This window comes from Camelus dromedarius, chromosome 10 (assembly GCF_036321535.1).
Source record: "Camelus dromedarius isolate mCamDro1 chromosome 10, mCamDro1.pat, whole genome shotgun sequence".
NCBI classification, from domain to species: Eukaryota; Metazoa; Chordata; class Mammalia; order Artiodactyla; family Camelidae; genus Camelus; species Camelus dromedarius.
This window is the reverse complement of record NC_087445.1, coordinates 70,845,287-70,864,091: the sequence shown is the minus strand read 5'-3', so window position 1 is coordinate 70,864,091 and position 18,805 is coordinate 70,845,287. Positions and strand designations below refer to the sequence as shown.

The 18,805-nt window shown below is 49.1% G+C and overlaps 1 long non-coding RNA gene across 2 annotated transcripts; it reads left to right on the top strand.

Annotated features, from left to right (window-relative positions):
• Nucleotides 1-544: 544 nt before the first annotated feature.
• LOC105092619 (uncharacterized) lies at nt 545-17,159 on the top strand. 2 transcript variants are annotated; one of them, XR_837469.3, is made up of 4 exons: nt 545-767; nt 9,652-9,839; nt 15,846-15,917; nt 16,045-17,159. It is a non-coding gene; the product is annotated as an uncharacterized LOC105092619 (long non-coding RNA). The 2 variants fall into 2 exon arrangements; XR_004136385.2 differs by having other exon boundaries at nt 9,652-9,845.
• The last annotated feature ends 1,646 nt before the right edge of the window (nt 17,160-18,805 follow it).

Here is an 18,805-nt window from a genome sequence, read left to right as displayed (position 1 = left end):
CCGGGAGCCGGGCTGCGGCGGCGGCGGCAGACGAAGCCGCGGGGAGGAGACGGCGGCGGCAGCGGCGGTGGCGGCGGCGGCGGCGGCGGCGGGCGGGGGAGGGGGCGGGGGTGCAGGGGCGGCCCCGCGGGCTGGGTGGGGGGGTGCGGGCGGCGCAGCGGGGTCCCGGGCGGGGCGCAGCGGGCCGCTGGGCTCCAGGAGCGCTCCCCGCACTACTCCAGTGCCATGGTGCGCCCGAGGAGCCGCTCGGTTTAGAGCTGGGGCTGGCGGCGGAGGGATACTCCGGCCGGGAGCCGCCTCACCCCTCCTCAAACTTCCTGACATTTGAACTCATTGGTGCGCCTCGTATCCCTGCGCCGGGATGAGCCGGCGGCTCCACGTCAAATAGTGCCGTCGCTGCCCCCCCGCCCGCGGGAGGGCTCCCCGCGCCCCCGGCTTGCGACCCGCGCCGCTCCCGTTCCGGAGCGCGGGCCGAGGCGCCCCGGCCAGGGCGGGCTCCCCGCTGGCCCCTCGCAGAAGTTTAGGTTGCCTTCTAAACAAATCCTTCTGCCCCACCCCCTTGAAAAATTGATTTGGGAGTTAGGGAATGAAGGCTTTCTTTTTTTCTTTCTTGCCTTCTTTATTATTAATATTTTGTAAAGCTTCAGTGCTAACAGGAGTCGCCCCGAGCGAGGCCAGACTGCACGGACGGCCAGGAGCGCAGTGGCTCCACCAGGGGACGGCGCCGGCCGGGAGTGGCCGCCCAGGGACCCCGACTGTCGGCCGAGGTAGGTTGCACTGGGCTAAGTTGGCGTCCCCCGGGTGGAGGCTCCTTCCCAGGGCCGGTTTGGACCGTGGAGAGGGCTGTCAGTTGGGATTGAGGGACGGGGGCCGGCAGGAGGGGAGGGCTCCTGGTCCAGGACTTGCCAAAGAGGGCTCTGGCCCGGGCTGGGGAGCGAATTTGGCCCCGGATTTGCGGTGAAGGTCCGGGAAACCTTCAAGCGTGGCAGACGTTGGGTGGAGGGGTGAACGAAGATCCGAGAGGGGTCCCGGGATCAAGGATGCCCACCGGGCAATGGGCAGGCCAAAAAAAAGGTGAGGCCCGGGTTCAGGCGACGTAGACTTTAGAGGACGATTAGGTGTGAGAAAGGGATCTCCGTTAGGGGTAGGGGCAATGGACGAGAACCTAGCCTCGTAGGGTTGGGAGTGAAGGGCATGGGTAGGGGGTGGTGGCCCCAGGGTCGCGCGCTGACTGAAGGCCCGGGACGACGTGCGTTCGGCTGTTCGAAAGAAACCGGATTGATTGCTGCGATAGGCGACCTTTGATGGTGGAAGGACCGGGCCAGGGGTCGGTAGGCCGCGCCCCGCAGGGACAGCGCCCTAGCCGGCCTGGACAGAGTGGGCCTCGGCATTGGAAAGCGAAAAGCCGGCGAGACCGAGCGGCCGACTGGGGCGCATGCCGGGCCTGGCACCCATCGGGCCTGGCACCCGAACTCCGTGCGCAGGCCGCTGCGTCGGGCTGCAGTGTTCCGCACCCTGGCCGGCTGTGTCTTTGGCCCCCGGGGTCCCCACGGAGGCGCCGCTCGCCCAGGAGCAGAGGGGCTGATGCAGCCCTGCGGCAGGCGTAGGCTGACCCCCGCGAGCCTCTGCGCGGCAGCCCCGGCCCCTCCCGGAGCGGAGCAGCGGCGCGGAGCAGCGGTGCGGAGCGGGGCGGGGGCGGAGGGCATGAGAGGCGGGTCCCCTGACCCCGCTGGAGGCGAGAGGGCGGATTGGATTTGGAGTCTGCGGGAAGCTTGGTCAGAAGTGGCCCCCTGTGCCCCGGGGCCCCGCGGAGGGGCCCGGCTTTGTGCAGGATTAGAGGCTCCCGTCCCACCCCAGTACCTGCGTGTGTGTCGGTGAATCTCTCTGTGTTTGTGCGTGTCGATGCTCCTGCCTCTGAGGCTCTTAAATGCCTGTGCACCCGTGTCTCTGTGCACATACAATATTTTTGCGACCCTGCGACTGTCTGGGCTCCAAGCGTGTGAATCTGTGAATCTGTGTCCGATTCCCCTGCATCCGTGTGTGTGTCTGGCTGTTAATCTCCTAGGCCTTCCATGCCTCCGAATCTTCCGTGTTTTTATAGGTCTTTTGTGTGTCCCTGTGAATGTGTCACTCTATGCGGGTGCGGAGGTCTTTGTATGTCTCCCATCCTCTGTATTGTGTCTGGGACCCTTTTCTGTTTCTGTGTCTTCGTGTCACCTTTATGTGTCTGTGTGTACTTACGACTTGTTACGATTCTGTGTCCCTGTGTGCCTCAGAGTTTTTCGGGTTGTGTGTGTGTGTCTTTGTGTCTCCGTGTATTTCTTGGCGTCTTTGTGTGTCTGTATCCAGGACGGTGGATGAGTGGATATGGGTTTTCTCTCACACACCCTTGGCTCCCGTTCTTGTGCAGCCTGGAAACCCCAGGCCTTGAGCTCCGGAGGCTGGGCCTGCGTCTGGGCCTGGGTCGCCCTCACCGGACATCTGGGGCGGGGGCTCGACTGCTGCCGGGAGAAGCCCGGCGGACAAGGTTCAGGCGCGCAGAGCCGGGCAGCTCAGAACCTGGCGCAGAGCTGGCGGACGGACTGGGCGCATTCTGCCCTCTGCTGGCAGCACTCCGTCCCTGCATCCGCTGTCGGGCGACAGCCCGTAGGCGAGAGGGTCCTAATACCAAGCCCAGACCCTCGTCTTCTTCAGAAAGCACTTAGGAACCCTCCTTCCATCACAGGCTCTGCAGAACCACACCAGACTCCAAATTCTCAGTACAGCATTCCAACCCCACCCCTTGTGTCTCACTCCCCACCTTCCCTGTGCCCGGGACTCTTTCTTCACACTTCTCTTCCCTTTGGCAGAATGGGGGCCTCTGTGGCCCGGCCTCTGAGGCTTCTCTGATCCTCTGGCTGGCGTCCAGAGCCAAGTCGGCTGCGGTCCCCAGCCGCCCGAAACCCAGGTGTCTAGGCAGGAGGACGTGCTGGCGCCCTCCCTAGGGTGCCACGGCTCTCTGTCCTGGTGCGCACAGAATCAGGGCACTTCACCCCGTGCTCCTGCCCACATCACCAGGGCCGACATCAGAAGGGCCAAGGGTGATGCTCAGAGCCACCTGCGGCTGCGGAGGTGCGGGGCCGGGACCCAAGCATCGGGCTGCTTTCTCTGGTCTGGAAGTGGGGCTGCTCAGACCACAAACTTGGTATCCCCTCTCCACGTCCTCACCGTTCACTGTACATTAACCCTCCACCCCACCCCAACGCCACACTCTGGATCACCCCATAGGTCCTGTTCCTTGCTCTTTGTCTCGGCTTCCTGGGTCCCTCATTCCCCGCAGCGGAATCAGCGGCGGTCCGGCTCCTTCGCACGCGCGCTCCGAGGCCCCAGATCTCTTTCGAGCACAATCACGGCTCCTGCGCCTCCCGACCGCTTTCCCTGCTGAAAACGTGGCGGACTGGACGGTAGAACCGCGGCCTAGGCCAGAAGTCGGGTGTTGCTCGTAGGCACCGAGCGGCACCTCTCTCCGCCAGGCAGGAGCTGGTGCGATCCGGGACCCGCCGATTCCCCGGGGCGACCCCGGACCCACAACGCTGGCGGCCGACCTTACCCGGGCGCTCCGGCCGATCCGGGATTCTCTTAGACTCGGACTAAAGCGTCAGAAAGAGCTTTGGATTTTCTCCACATAAGGAGAGACCGAGTCGGCTGTTTGGAATTGCTTGGGAAGAAGCAAAAATCGAGATGGAAGCTCTAGGGCGGTAGTCTCAGCTCCCGCAATCCTGCGGGCGCCCATCTCCAGAGCTCTTCCCTACCCCTCTTGGCTCCTCTCAAGGCTTTGCCCTCTCGGCGCCTGCCTGTGCAACTAGCTGCCTGGGAACACAACCCTGTGACCCCCTCCTGGTATCAGAGCCCTGTGCATCCTGGAGGGTCCTGCTTCTGTCCAGAGCCAAGCCACGGGATCCCCTCCTTGTTCACAACCCCAGCTGAAAGCGAGAATTCTGGGCAGGGATGGAGTATAGGGCGCAATGTGAAGGCGCCAGCACCGAGCCGCATGGATCCGAGATTCCACCCTGCCAGGAGGGAGAGTCAGGGCTGCCAGAGTGCCCAGACCTGTTCGGTGCTGCCCGCCCATCCTTGGCCCTAGAGCTCCTCAGATCCTTGGGTAGGGGGCAGCCAGACTGGACCAGAGCTGCTGCAAGGAAAGACCCAGGCCAAGGTCTGCTATTTCCAGGATGCAGCCTGGTGTTCGGAGACCTGGGTGCTCAGGAAGTGGAACAGGGGGGCACTGAAAGAGGTCGAGTGTCCTGGGCTTCGGAGCCAGCGGTAACCACACTTCCCTCCCCGATCCTGGTGTACTTGACCCCAGGACACGTGAGTCAAAGGCTCGGGCCCCTTCTTAGCCATCAGAGAGATGAGTGTATGTGATAAGTAATCTGGCCCCCTTCCCACAGCCCAGGGAAAAGTGTCTGTGGTCTTCATGTGCCAGCAGAGAGCTCAGAGGCGCTGAGCCCTGGGGAGGTCCACAGAGAGGAATGACTGGGGAGGTCCAAGCTGGGATCCCTCTGACGCAGTGGTGGGAGTAGCGTCTCACTCTCCCATCTGGGGTTTTTGAGGCTGAGGTGGCAGGGGAAAGGATTTTAGTCGGAGCTTGCTGGTGAGGCACAGTGTGTGTGGCTCTGAGACAGTGTGCTGCTGTGTCTGTGTGTGCAAAGTGGGGCCTGCCCAACCCCAGCAAAGTTCTTCTGTCCTCTCTGCGGCCCAGCTCCACTCTCAACCAGCTGGTGGGGTCTCTGGCCACAGACTCATGACTTTTCAGCACAAGGTCCAGGTCATTAGTCATGGGATTCCTCTCTGTTGGGTCAGGAGATCAGCTACAAAGGCTGCTGAGAGCCCTCAGGGCTGGAGAGGGCCAGTGCGCTGGCCAGGTGGCCCAGGGCTAAGGTTTTTCACCAGGTAGGCAGTGGTTAGAAGTGGGTTCAAGAGCAGGTCTCAGAGGGTCATCCAGATCTGGTTCAGATCTGGTTCGGCATCTGGCTGTGGGACCTCTGGGAAGTCCTGCCCTTTCTCTGTACGGCAGCTTCCTCATCTGTAAAGTGGGCATAATAGCATAGAGTCCTTGTGAAAATGAAATATAAATGCTCACCACAGTGCCTGGCACATAGTAAGTCTCTACTCAAATACTTGGATGAAAGGGAGTCCTCAGGACTTGGGGAAATCACAGCTGCCTCCTCCTCTTCCAACCAGAGACTAAGGGGAACCAGACATGTTTGAGCTCGGTAATCTATCTTCCTTTGGGGCAGGTGGAACTCAGGGCTAGGCAGCTGTGGGCTGGGACAGGAGACCGCCTCAGCAGTGCCCAGACATCCAGCACAGCCAGCCTCTGCCTTTGCCACTGCCTCTGGCTGTGGTGTCTGGGCTGGGGGTATTTGGAAGGCCACAGAATTAGGGGCTTCAACCCAATGCATCAAAAGTGACCATGTGAGACTCTCAAGGTGCCGTTTATATATATTTTTTAAAAGGCACTTTCCTCAAGAATCTCTGCATTTCTTGCCAAATGGATGGGCTGGGTTATTTCAGCAGTCCATGTAGAACCAGGGGCTTCCCCAACGAAGGACCGGAGCCAGAACAAAGAAAAGGCCAAGAACCATATTTGCAGCCATAAAAGCCCCATTAGGACACTAAGAATAACTTGCAGAAAGACATTTTATATGAATTGGACACAAATTCACAAAAGCAGGAAAGTTCATTGGTCTCCACCCTGAGGGTCCATGGCTGGGGAAGGGGGCTGGGTGTGATGTGGGGGCCAGAGCCCATCCTATTTGATCTTTATCTTAAATCCACTTCAAAAGCTGGGCATCAGCAGAGTTGGAGGTTTGCCTCTTCCTGTAATTATTTGGTGTCTAGTAAAGTTTTTATGAGTGTCTGTGCAAATAAATGCATTTGATGTGCATTTGTTTTGGCTAGTGCCGCTTTATATAGGAGGCATGTGCGTCTTCTGTTGGCCCTCAGAAAAGAATGAGAGTGAAAATAAAAATAAGACCGAGATATCTGGACCAGGCAGAGGGGTGGAGCCAAGGCAGTCCCACAGAAGACCACCACCCCCTGACTCGTAGGCACTGCGGAGGCCGCCAAATGAGTTTGCAGCCTTTGGGTCTGCTGTGCGGAGTTGCTCAGGGCTGGGAGGAAAGCTTGGTGGAATGCAGATTCTAGGAAGGCTTATTTTGGAAACAGAATTCTGCCTTCCTTTTGGTTACTGTCCTCTGGGTATTCTTGGTGGAGCACAATGAATAATAAATAAGGGTGAGTTTTTTGGGCGGCATGTTATCATTCAAGTGGCAGGATAAACCGATTTCTTTGGAATTTGAGCTCAGCAGACTCTGGCAGAGGGGCAGGTTGGATGGAGGTGTGACTCCGCAGCCCTCTCTGGACAAGGTGGCTGGGGTGGGCAGGATGGGAGTTTCTCCTGTGTGGCTTAGGAAGCAGGGGTGCTCCCTAAGGGCCAGAAACCAGTCCAGGGTGGCAGGGGCTAGGAGCACCTATGCCCCTGTCTCAGGTGTCCACCTGGTGTGTAGGATGCAGCCTGCAGGTGTGTTCAGTTTGGCCCACATTTGCTGTCTCTCCTCCCAGCACCACAGTCTTGATTTATTTGTTCTAAAATTATTTTAGCATTTTTATTGAAGTATGATATACATACAGAGAAGTGCACAAAGCATACATTTACAAAGGGGACACACTTATGCCCCCAACACCTCAATCAAGGAATCTTTAGTGCCCCAGAATCTCTCCTCATGCCCCCTCCCAGGTGCTACCCACCCCCTCCTCCAAGGAAACCACTGTCCAGTTTCTGTCACCATACATGAATTTTGTCTGTTTTTGGATTTTATGTAAGTGGAGTCATAGAGTATGTGCTCCTTACCATACTTTAATCATGAGATTTTGTATGGAAATACGGATTTTTCTCCTGAAAGATCAGAGGTCTGATTATCTTAGACCCCGATTCCAGCAGGGTGTTGATCATCTGGAGCCCTTCCTCCATCCCCCAGTTAACCCCCACTCCCACCCTGCCCCAGGCAGGACACCCACCCTCTTCAGTTTGCCAGGTGACTCCTGCTGTCGGCCTATGGCTTCTTTCCCTGGTCTTTAGTCCCTCCCTCAAAGGAATCACTGTATGTACACTGGGAAGGTACATCCAGAATCTTCTCTTATCCCAGTCCCTCCATCTACATCCAGTACCCCCTGAGGTAGAAACCATGAGACCTTTTAACAGGTGGGGAAATCAGCACCTCAGAGAGGTGAAGTCACTTGCCCAGGGTCACACAGCATTGTAAGTATCAGATCCTGGATTCAAACCTGGATTGGCTGGACCCCAAACCCCAGGCTCTTGTCACCTCCCCACATAGCTCCCCTGGGCATCCAGGCCCAGGCGTGAACAATCCCCTTCTGCCTCCTTCCAGCAGGGAGGAAGCTGGACTTTTTCCAAAGGAAACGCTGGGAAACACAAAACCCAAAACAGAAAACAGGGCAGGGATGGTTCCCAGGCCCCGGCAGCCTAACCTCGGGTGATGCAAGTCTAGTCTGGGACGGGCTGGTCTGGGCTGGTGCAGCCTCCCCAGATGCAGCAAGGGAGGGCGGCGTCATGCCAACCACTGAGTATCCACCACATGACAGGTTCTTCCTGTATGTCATTCCTGAATGTTCACAAGGTGCCTATGAGGTAGGTATTATTATGTAGCCCCACTTTACAGATGAGAAAACTGAGGTTGATAGAGGTCAAATATCGCCTTAGACCACAAGTGTATGAGGGCTATGCCTTTGCTCTGTGCCACACTGGCCCCACTCTTCTTCTTGGTTCAGCCCTTTTATCTGAGCCCCCTCCACTCTCCTGTTATGATGGAGGTACAGACAAGTGCTTCCTCTTGGGTGTGCAAAGATTCTGGAGCCTGGCTGGCATGGCTTGAGGCTTAGTTTCAGGAGTCATGTGGTAGTTCATAGGGCCTCAGTTTCTTCATCTGAAAATGGGGTTACTATTTCTACTTTCCATTGCTATTTGGAGGTTCAACAAGGTCAGTGGGCTTTTGAATGTGGAAGAATTGGCAGTGGCCTCTTAGAGGGGGCAGGAGGGTCACTGGATATGCAAAGTTCCTGAAGCAGGAAAGAAGCCTATATGGCTGGGTCAAAGGAAGGATGTGGCTGCCGGTGTGGGCAGGAGCCTGACCACAGGACATTATAGGTCATGATGAGGAGTGTGGACTTGAAGCTGAGGGCAGTAGGGAGCCATGGGAGGGTTTAAACAGCATAGTGCCACGGTCAAGTTTGTTTTTTAGGAAGATCTCTCTGGCTGCAGTGAGGGGGCGAGACCATAGGCCGGAGGCCAAATGACGAGGCCTTTGGGTTTCAATATCCCTTTTGTATGGAATGAGGTTGGGCGGTCCGCAGAGCAGACCTTATCCTCTAATTTCCCAGAGAGGTTGTGTTTCCAGATTCAGGGTTTCATGTTACACAGAGTTATTCTTTCTGGAATGTGTCCCCCGAGCAACCCCGCTGGACCCTCTGTGGAAGGAGGGGCTGTTCTGAATGCAAGATGCACATTTATGCAAAAAAGTAGAACATCCCAGTCCCGGGGCTTGGCAATGTCTGTCCTTGAAACAGTCTAGCAAGCAACAGATGGAGCAGCGCTTAGGAGTTAGGACAGGCTGCAAACATCAGTCATAGCAACAAGAGTAATGATAATAATTAACCTTTACTGAGGACTTACTATCCCAGGCCCTTTGTAAAGTCTCCAACATCTGTGATCTCATGGCATCTTAAAACAAGCCTGTGAGGTAGCTGGCATTGATACCCATTGTACAGATGAGGAAAGTGAGGCCCACAGAGGGGAAGTGCCTTGCTCATGGTTACTGAGCAGCAGAGCTAGGCTGGCATCCACTGCCCTTATGCTGCCACCTATGGTTGCTGGGCAGCCTCAGAAGGATGGTGAGCAGGAGTGTTGTTGAGTTCTGTGGGATCCAGACGGCCCTCCAACTGTCCCCAGGGCACAGAAAAGCCAGAAAATTCCAACTTGGCATCCTGGCTTCCACCTCCACTTCAGCCCACACAATCTGCCCGGCATAGTTATTCCTCTGGAAGAGCTTGGTAATTCAGGCTTTTCCAAACCCAGGAAAATCCTCCAAGTCTAGAATCCTCCCAGTGGCCTCTAAGTCCTCTTGGCCCGTGTCCACCTCCCTGGCCTCATCCCTGCCTCCTTCTCTTGCAGGCTGTGCTACTCGCCAAGTGTATTGGCCTTATTTCAGCTTCTCAAGCAGCTCATACTCTCCTGCCTACAGGCTCTGAACAGGCTGTTCCCTTTGACTGGCAGGCTTTCTCCACTCCGTTTTCCTAGCTTACTCCTATTCATGCTTTCTGTCTCAGTGTAAACGTCACCACCTCCCAGAAGCCTTCCTCGTTTCCTAGGTCTCTGTCTTACATGTTTCCAGCAACATGTGTTTCTCCATCACACTGAGATGGGTTATCTGCCTTCCCCACCCTTCTCCCATCTCCTTGCAGTGTGAGGAAGGAGTGATGGGGAGGGCATCCTCAGTGTCAAGGCAATGGAAGGGGATCTGTAAGATGGGGAGAGGACAAGTGCCCTTGGAATATAACACCATCTGAGTTGTGCTGTCTTGATGGTTGGAGGTATGCCTCTCCCATGTAGACCAGCTGAGGACTCAAGGCAAGAAATGACTTCTCACCGCACGAGACAAGTCTGACTGTACTGAATGATCACCCTGTTGCCTTCGTCTGCCTTCACTGCCTTCCCTTCTACCCGGGGCGCTAAGCATGGAGGAGAAGACAGCTTGGACTCACAACCCACGCTGGAGAAGGTGCAGGTGGAGCCTTGGGCTTGCTAGATTCTCGGGGAGGGTGGAATGGTGTGGGGAAACTGAGGCGGCAGGGTCTTGGGGATGGGAGAGGAGCTAGGAGGCCTGGAGGTGGGGGATGGGAGAGGGTGAGGAAAGGAGAGGCTGTTCTCTGGGGAATTCTTTAAAACATTTTTTTTAAATTGAAGTATAGTTGATGTACCTGGGGATTCTTGATGGCAACCACAGAGGCAACTCCTAGGGGCGTTGTGATGGGCTCACACAGTGCAAGGGGACAAGAGGCGTTAGTTAGGAGCCCGGTCCTCGTCAGAAGCACCCAGTTCGTGGTGGTGACTGTCAGGATTCCATCCCTAAGGCTGCAAGCCCTTGTCTGCTGCCCCTGAGCAGAGACTCCCATGGAAGGAGCTCATTGTGGGGGCAAATGGAAGATGGCAGCCCTGAGGGGACCCCTCAAAAGGAAAACTGTGTTTTGAGGGTGTTAGGGCACAGGAGCAATTTTAAAAATCTGTTTTCAATCATTTCCTTAAGACACTCATTTTTAAAAAATAAATGAACATTAAGAAGCATAACACAAAGAAGAACCTTTTAGACACTAAATGTTCTCTGGGTTTAGGAAACGTCCCATCACAGGGAGGGCAGGCTTTGTGGGAGTCTTGGAGCCCTGAGCTCTGGGTTCTAGGCTGTGTGGGAGCCCAGAACAGTCCAGGCTGTCCAAAGGAGAGCCAGGCTGGGGGGCAGTGGTGATGGGAGATGATTCTGTTATGCCCTGAATATGTGAGAAGGGATGGGCAGTAAGTACCCTGCATTCCCCTAATGAGAAGATACCCTCAAGTGTGTTTTTTGGCCAATTTGAGTATAGAAACTCAAGACAAGGAGACTGTCAAATGCCTACTTAAAATATTAATGTTTTGAGTTAGGTATTACCTGCAAAGTTATAATCACAATATTTATTATAATTTTGTATATTTATAATAGTAACCTGATAAATGGGTTAAAAAGAGATAGTAAATATAAATATTGATTTTTTTCTTGCAGTTTCTGAGACAGTTTAATCTCAAACTCTTCACTTACATTTCTTCCTTTTTATGATTATTTTCAATTGTGATGAAATACACAGAACATAAAGTTGACCATCTTAACTATTTTTAAGTGTACAGCATACAGTGGCATTAAGTATATTCACGTTTGTTATGCAGCCATCACCACCATCCATCTCCAGAATTCTTTTCATCTTGCAAAACTGAAACTCTGTCCCCACTAAACAATAACTTCCTATTCTCTCCTCCCTGCAGCCCCTGGCAGCCACCATCCAGCTTTCTGTCTCTATGAATTTGACTACGCTAGGTATCTCCTTTAGGCGGAATCATACATACTTGCCCATTTGTGAGGGACTTATTTCACTTAACATAATATCCTTGAGGTTCATCCATGTTACAGTATGTGTCAGAAATTGCTTCTTTTTTAAGAATGAATAATATTGTACGTATACACCACGTTTTGGTTATCCATTCATCTGGAAGTGGACACCTGAGTTGCTTCCACCCCTTGGCTATGGCGAATAATGCAGCTATCAGCATGTTTCTTCAAATCCCTGCTTTCGAGTCTTCTGGGTATATACCCAGAAGTGGAATTACTGGATCATATGGTGATTCTATTTTAATTTTTTGAGGAACTGCCATACTGTGCTCCACAGCGGCTGCACCAATTTACACTCTTACCATTAGTGCACAAAGGTTCCAGTTTCTCCATGTCCTCTGTTGTTGTTGTTGTTGTTGTTTTTGGAGGGGGTAGGGGTGGTCATTAGGTCATTTATTTATTTATTATTAGTTTTTTTTAATGGGGGTTCTGGGGATTGAATCCAGGACCTCGTGCAAGTTAAGCATGCACTCTACCATTTGAACTACACCCTCCCCCAGCTCTTTTTTTTTTTTTTTTGATAGTAGCATCCTAATGGGTATGAGGTGGTATCATTGTGGTTCTGATTTACATTTCCCTAATGAATAGGAATGCTGAACATTTTTTCATGTGCTCATTGAACATTTGTATATCTTCTTTGGAGAAATGTCTATTAAGTCTTTTCCTCACTTGGTGGGATTTTTGTTGTTGTTGTTGTTGAGTTATAGGAGTCCCTTATATATTCTGGATATTAATCCCTTATCGAATATATGATTTGCAAATATTTCTCCCATACAGTGAGTTGCATTTTCACTCTGTTGATTGTCTCCTTTGATGCATAGAAATGTTCAATTTTGAGGTCCAGTTTATCTATTTTTGCTTTTGTTGCCTGTACTTTGTCTGCATTGTTGAATTTCTGTCCTTTGCCTTTACTGAGCTGCTTTTCAAAATGTCCAGCGTCACTTTCCAGAGCACTTCCCCCCATTTCTCTCTAAGTAGTTTGACAGACAAATTTATGTCTGGTGCTGTAATCATCCCAGCCACAAATGCCTGTTTGCCAAACATTACACCACTAGGTTATACTTATTCTTGTAGATACAAATTCATAATCTGCAGTTTCTGTATTGCATCATAAAGTGAACTGTAAAAGGCTTGTTTGCAACAGTATCCAACCCCTGTGTGTGCGTATGAGGCCACACTCCCAGGAGAAATTCTATAGCTACACAAAATTACTTTATCTCTTTTAGCCCATTTGTCAGCTTATTGCGATTAACAGCAAAATGAGCACCCAGTGAGGTCATTTCAGGCTAATATGTCTTCCCCAAACAGCATTCTATTGGTCCAATGAAATAATTGAGACAGTGTCCCATAATACAACTTGCTTTGGAACGAGGCAAATATAAGGAATAATTTTGAGAGGAAAAGCCCTACTTTATATTCTAGCTATAGAATAATTAATATAAAATAATAGCAATAATAATAGCAGCAGAAATCACCACCATTTGTTGGGAACCACTCCAGCCTGGCACTGAGCACAGTGGTTTACACACATTCTCACCCTGAATCCACACACCAGCCTTATGGGGAAGGTACTCATATAAGGACCCAGGCTCTCAATCACTACATGATTCTGCTTTTATCCACCTGGTTGATGTCCCCAACACTGCACGGGACCCAGAGAGGAGCCTGCCCAGATGGTGGTGGGGGTGATAATTCTCCTTCCTCACTTAAGCAAAGTTGGCTGCAGTGCTAGGGCTCAAACCCAGCTTGGTTCCCTCTGCCTGATGGTCGGTGGTCCTTCCCAGGGTGCAGGCTGATGGGGGGAGGGGGCATCACAGGTGGCCCCTCCTCACCCCTGCTCAGGCAGGTTAGAACCAACTCACCAACAGGCACTTGGAAGGAAGAAGGGAAGAAAGTTGCTACTCAGGCCATATTTTACACAAAGAAGTGACAACATAAAAACATCAGAGGCACACGAGATCCTGGGTTGCCTCTGCCTTTATTAAAAAGAATTTATATTTTTACTTTTGGTAAACTTTAAAAAATTATGTAAAATTCCAAATGCATGTAAAAGTAGAGAGAATAATGTACTTATCACCCGGCATCCACAATTATAACTCATGCCCAATCTTGTTGCATCTACATCCCATCCCAATTTCTATCTCCCACTGGATTATTTTAAAGCAAATCCCAGATACTGTAACATCTCAACTATAGCTACTTCAGTGTATCTTTCTAAAAGATAAGAACATCTTTTAAAAAACAAGATTATATCCATAATACCATTATCACACCTGATGAATAGGCAGAACACAGGGGATTTTTAGGGTGCTGAAACTATTCTGTATGATACTACCATGGTGGGTAAGTTATTATCAGCACACATATCTAGTCAATGTTTACATTTCCCTGGCTGTCTCATAAATGTTTTTTGCACCTAGTAAAAAAGTCCATATATGACTCTTAAGTCTCTTTTAATCTAGAGTGCCCTCCCCTCCCTCCGTCTCTACCCTTGTCATTTATTTGTTGAAGGAACCTGGTGGTTTGTCCTGTAAAGTTTCCCTCAATCTGGATTGTATTCCTGTGGGGTCCTTTAACATGTTCCTCTGTCTTCTGTATTTCCTGTAATTAGATCTAAGTCTTGATCGGATTCAGGTTCGATTTTTGGCCATAATACTTCACAGGAGGTATTGTGTTCTTCCATCAGGAGGCCCATAACATCTTGTGAGCTCTCTTTTGGTGAAGTTGGCAGTCATCGATGTGCTTTGCCCAGGCTCATTATTTCCTTAGAGGACGCGAGATGATGATATTCTAATTCTGTCTTCCTTCTTCATTTATTAGCTGGAATACTTGTAAACGGGAAAATTCTCTTCATCAACTCTTTAGTTACCCTGAGGTACAGTACAATATCCACTGTATATACAACACAGGTGGTACAAAGACTTGATTATTTAACAGTTCTCAAATAATGAGTTGGTTTCCTGACATCCTTGGAGTTATTTTTTATTGAGTTCTTTTTTACTGTCATTATGAACATGAGGGTTTAATGTGATTTGGTGTGTTTCAATCCCCTGCAATCATTATTCTTATTGATGCTCAAATGATCCCACTCGGCTAGAGTGAGGTTCTTTGCATTGGATCCTGCAGCCTTTTGACCTTAGTAGACTTTGATAACTTCCTTGCTTTCAGGACTAGCAAGATGTCCCAGATTTGTCTTGGACATTTTCTGCCCCAGACCTGGAATCAGCCATTTCTCCAAGGAGCCCTGGTTTCTTCGAGTGGGGAGTGGTTTTTAGGGACCACAGTCAAGATTTGAGTGATGCTCATTGTCATTGAGTTGGTCATTGTTTCTGGGCATTTTCAGTGGACAGAGCTAGGGAAGACATTTGTTTTCTTAAAGATAGAATACAGAGTGAGCCATAACTGCCAAGACTTGGAAGCAACAAAGATGTCCTTTAGAAGGTGAATGGATCAACAAACTGTAGTATATTTGCACAATGGAATGCTATTCAGTGGTAAAAAGAAATGAGGTATCAAGCTCTAAAAAGACATAAAGGAGCCTTAAATGCATATTGCTAGGTGAAAGAGGTCAATCTGAAAAGGCTACATACTGGATGATTCCAAATATATGACATTCTGGAAAAACCGAAAGTGTGGAGACAGAAGATCAGTGGTTGCCAGGAGTTGGTGGGGAGGGAGAGATGAATAGGCAGAACACGGTATTTTTTAGGGTGCTAAAACTAGCCTGTATGATGCTACAGTGCTGGATTACATGTCATTATAAGTTTGTCAAAACCTTTAAAATGTACAGCACGGAGAGTGAAATCAACTATGGACTTTGGGTCATAATTATGTATCAATGTTGGCTCATCAATTGTAGCAAATGTACCCCACTAATGCAAGATGTTAATAATGGGGAAACTGCAGGGGGAGATGAAATGGTATATGGGAATTCTCGGTGTTTTCTGCTCAATTTTTCTATAAACCTAAAACTGCTAAAAAAAAAAAAAAGAGTCCATTACTTTATTTTCAAACTGTGAGTCTCTGTTGACACTTCTAATTTAAATTTAGGGTTACAGTGTTTCTACTTAGCCTCATCCACCTTACATCTGCATATCCTTTCTCCCATGCCGTATGTCCTTTCTCCCCAGTTCCCGGGGAAAGAGATACTCATATGCTGAGTCCTACTTCCACATAACACTGTCAGATAAGAACACTGATGCCACCAACAATACAGCTATTGATTTTTTTTCTTTGCAGTTTATTTACTTTTGCTTTGCCTTGAGGGAATATCTTATTAGGGATGGACAGTCAAAAGTACTGTGTTTTAGTCATTTGGGGTAATTCTTTTCCATGTGTTTATCACCAACTTGCCATAAGTTAGCTTTTTGTTTATTTTGCTTTTGATATTTGGAATTTCTTTTCTAAACATTTAACATGTTTAACATATGATTATGTAAAATATTCGCCTGGTTTCCAAGTCAGGTCTACAAATCATGGGCTATTATAAGTAGTCTAGCTCCTTCTCTGCCCCTCTCCCCTGTCCTCTTCCTATTAGGTAACCATCCTAATCTACCCAATTGGAAATAAATAATTTCTGTTCTTTGTCGACAGCCTACTGCTATTTCCAGGCATTATACAAAAAGATTTCTGCACACTAGTTGAGCCTTCAAACAGCGCCATAAGGTAGGTATTATCCCCCAATTTTGCAGAAGTGGAAACTAGAATTGAATGAGTTGGGATTGGAAACCGTGTCTCCCTGACTTCACCCATTTCTTCATAAATATTTCCAGAGCTCCTAACTCTGTTTCAGACCTCATCCCAGGTCCTGGGATACGGAGATGAACCAGGCAGGGCCCTGTCCTCAGGGGGCTCACGTCTAGTGGGATCATTCATGTCTGAGCATCTGTTCGTCTGTCGGCCCACCCACTGCACAGGGAGTGCCTCCAGGGAATCTGATCAACTCTAAGCGAGAGCCCTGCACGGCAGAAATCAGTGGATGTTTATTGAATGAATAAATAAATAAACGGAGAAAGAAGGTTGAAAGAAGAACAACGCTTGAGGTTATTACGGAAGTCTTATGCCTCTTACACTCAGAAACCTTTGTTAAAAATTTAATAACTTTTAAATTATGAATATAACATACTTCATTATAGAAAATTCGGAAAGTATAGAAATTCACAAATGAGAAGACAAAAATAATCCAGAGTACTAACCCCCAGGGTTAGTCTTTTTGTTTATTCCTTTGGTCTTTTATATGTCTGGTTATCTTTTTTAAAGAAACAACACTTGGATCTTGCTATATATATAGCTTTGCAGTTTACATTATAAAAAACACTAACAGTGTATCATGAGCATTTTCCTAATGGAACATTCTTTCAAACCTAAGTGTCTACTTAAAGGTTGGATTTATTTTCACCAATGGTGACATCCTTTACCATGTAAAATAATTATAAACCCAAGACTGAGGTTGAAATCACAATGGGAAGAATATTTAGCAGGTTTCCAGGCTGCACACTGGGCCTCAGCCATGGCTGCTCAGTCTTTCCCCAGCAAACACCCTGGGAAATGCCTTGAGAATGTCAGCTGGAGGCATCAGCCTTACTTGGCTCCTTTAAGACTCAGAGTTACATCATCAGCACATTCACTTTCTACAGTTTTGATCTCTGTGGGTACCATGAAAATTCCCTTGTGGCTGCAGAAGAACTGTGATACAGGCATCAGAGTGTGTGATTAAGGGCTGGCTCTGGAGTCAGATTCAACCTAAACTGGCTCCACCTGAGATGGGTGTGTGATCTTGGCAAGGACCTTCACCTCTCTGGGCTTCAGTTCTTTCATCTGTAACACAGGGCAGCACCTGCGCCCACCTCCACGGGCAGTCACCAGAAATTGAGCACAATGCCTGGCACATGAGAAGCCACCAATAAATATCAGATATTGTTATAACTTGTGTGTTTGAAGCGTCTTCTCTTTTTTCCAAGCTGCCCTTGTCATTCTCTGGTGTCAGGGTTGCTCTTGACATGTCACTCATGTGGGTAGAAAGATACAAAGCAACTGGATGATCACCATCCTGGAAGGAAGCACTGGGCACGAGTGTCTCAGGTGTGCTCTGACCCCACCCTGACCTTAAGCAGCCAGATTATGATTTTGTTTCTAAATTCATCAAAATACTGCACAAGTAATCATGGAAGTCAATATCACACAGTAACTAAGTTTCCGGTCTTTGGAGCTGGACAATGAAGGTTCAAATCCCTGTCTCCTTACTTACTATCTGTATCATTTTGAACAATCTATATCCTGTCTCTGAGCTGCAGCATCCTCATTAGTAAGGTGGATATGGTAGCTGCAGTGAACAGCTTTTTTTTCCCCTCCATCCAGCATCCATTACCCAGCTTTTGCTTTTGCTCTGGGAGAATCAATTCTCTGTTACCCTGAACTATGAGTTCCCTCCGTGGCTTCGTGAGTGGGTCATGTGACTTGGGCTTAAGCCAGTCAGTGCACCCATCACCTGATGACAGAGATTGGTTGGTGGGCGGGCATGCGACCCAAGCCAGTCTTAGGGCTTTTGCGAATCACTTCTTTTCCATAACCTTGCAGTTGTGACAGTGTGACTGGTCCCTGCAATAAACCCATCTTGTTCCCAAATATATGGAGTGTGCTCCAGGTGGGTAGAGCCAAGAGAAACCAGTTGTGGACAACTTTTGAGCCCCTGCTTGAAGCCAGTCATGATTTTCCATTGACACCAGCAAATGAATCCTCTTTCTTTGCTGAAACCAGCTTGAATTGGATAGTCTGTCACTTTCAGCTGAAAGAATCCTGCTTGATAAAGCGATAGAACCTGTCTCCCAGAATTGTTACAAGGATTAGACAAGGAAACATACAGAAAACAATACTTAGGACAAAGTATGTACTTAATAAATGGTAGTTGTTTATATTATTATCATTATAACTTTGTAGAAAAGCAAGAAAACACAGACAAAACAAAACTCAGGGAACAAAGTGCACATTATTCCTAATTTCACCTCTTAGGGGATAATCAGGTAAATATTTTGAAATATTTTTCTTCCAAACATTTTCTTAGATATATGGATTTATAAAAACCCACATGGGGCTGTTCTCTAATACTGTATTGAACCTGTTTCACTCAGACGGAAATCAAGCACATCACAACGGCTTATCTGCACAGCACAGTCACTTGTAACAGCTACACAGCATTCCATGTTTTGAATATTCTGATTATCACAAAGTTATTTTTATATAAATGATGTTGTGATGGCATTCTCTATTATAAGTCAATCGATTGATCTGTATCTTTGTGTGTTTCATAATCTTCTAGTAATCAGTTTCTAAGACTAGGATTTCAGAGTCAAAGAGTTTTACAGATGTAAAAACCTACATTGTAATCTTTACTGGAATGTTTAATTTTTGAATAAAACACACATCTTAGTCTTTTCAGACTGCTGTAACAGAATACCAGAGACTGAGTAGCTTGTAAACAACAGAAATTTATTTTTACAGTTATGGAGGCTGGGAAGTCCAAGATTGCCGATCTGGTGTCTGATGAGGACTCACAT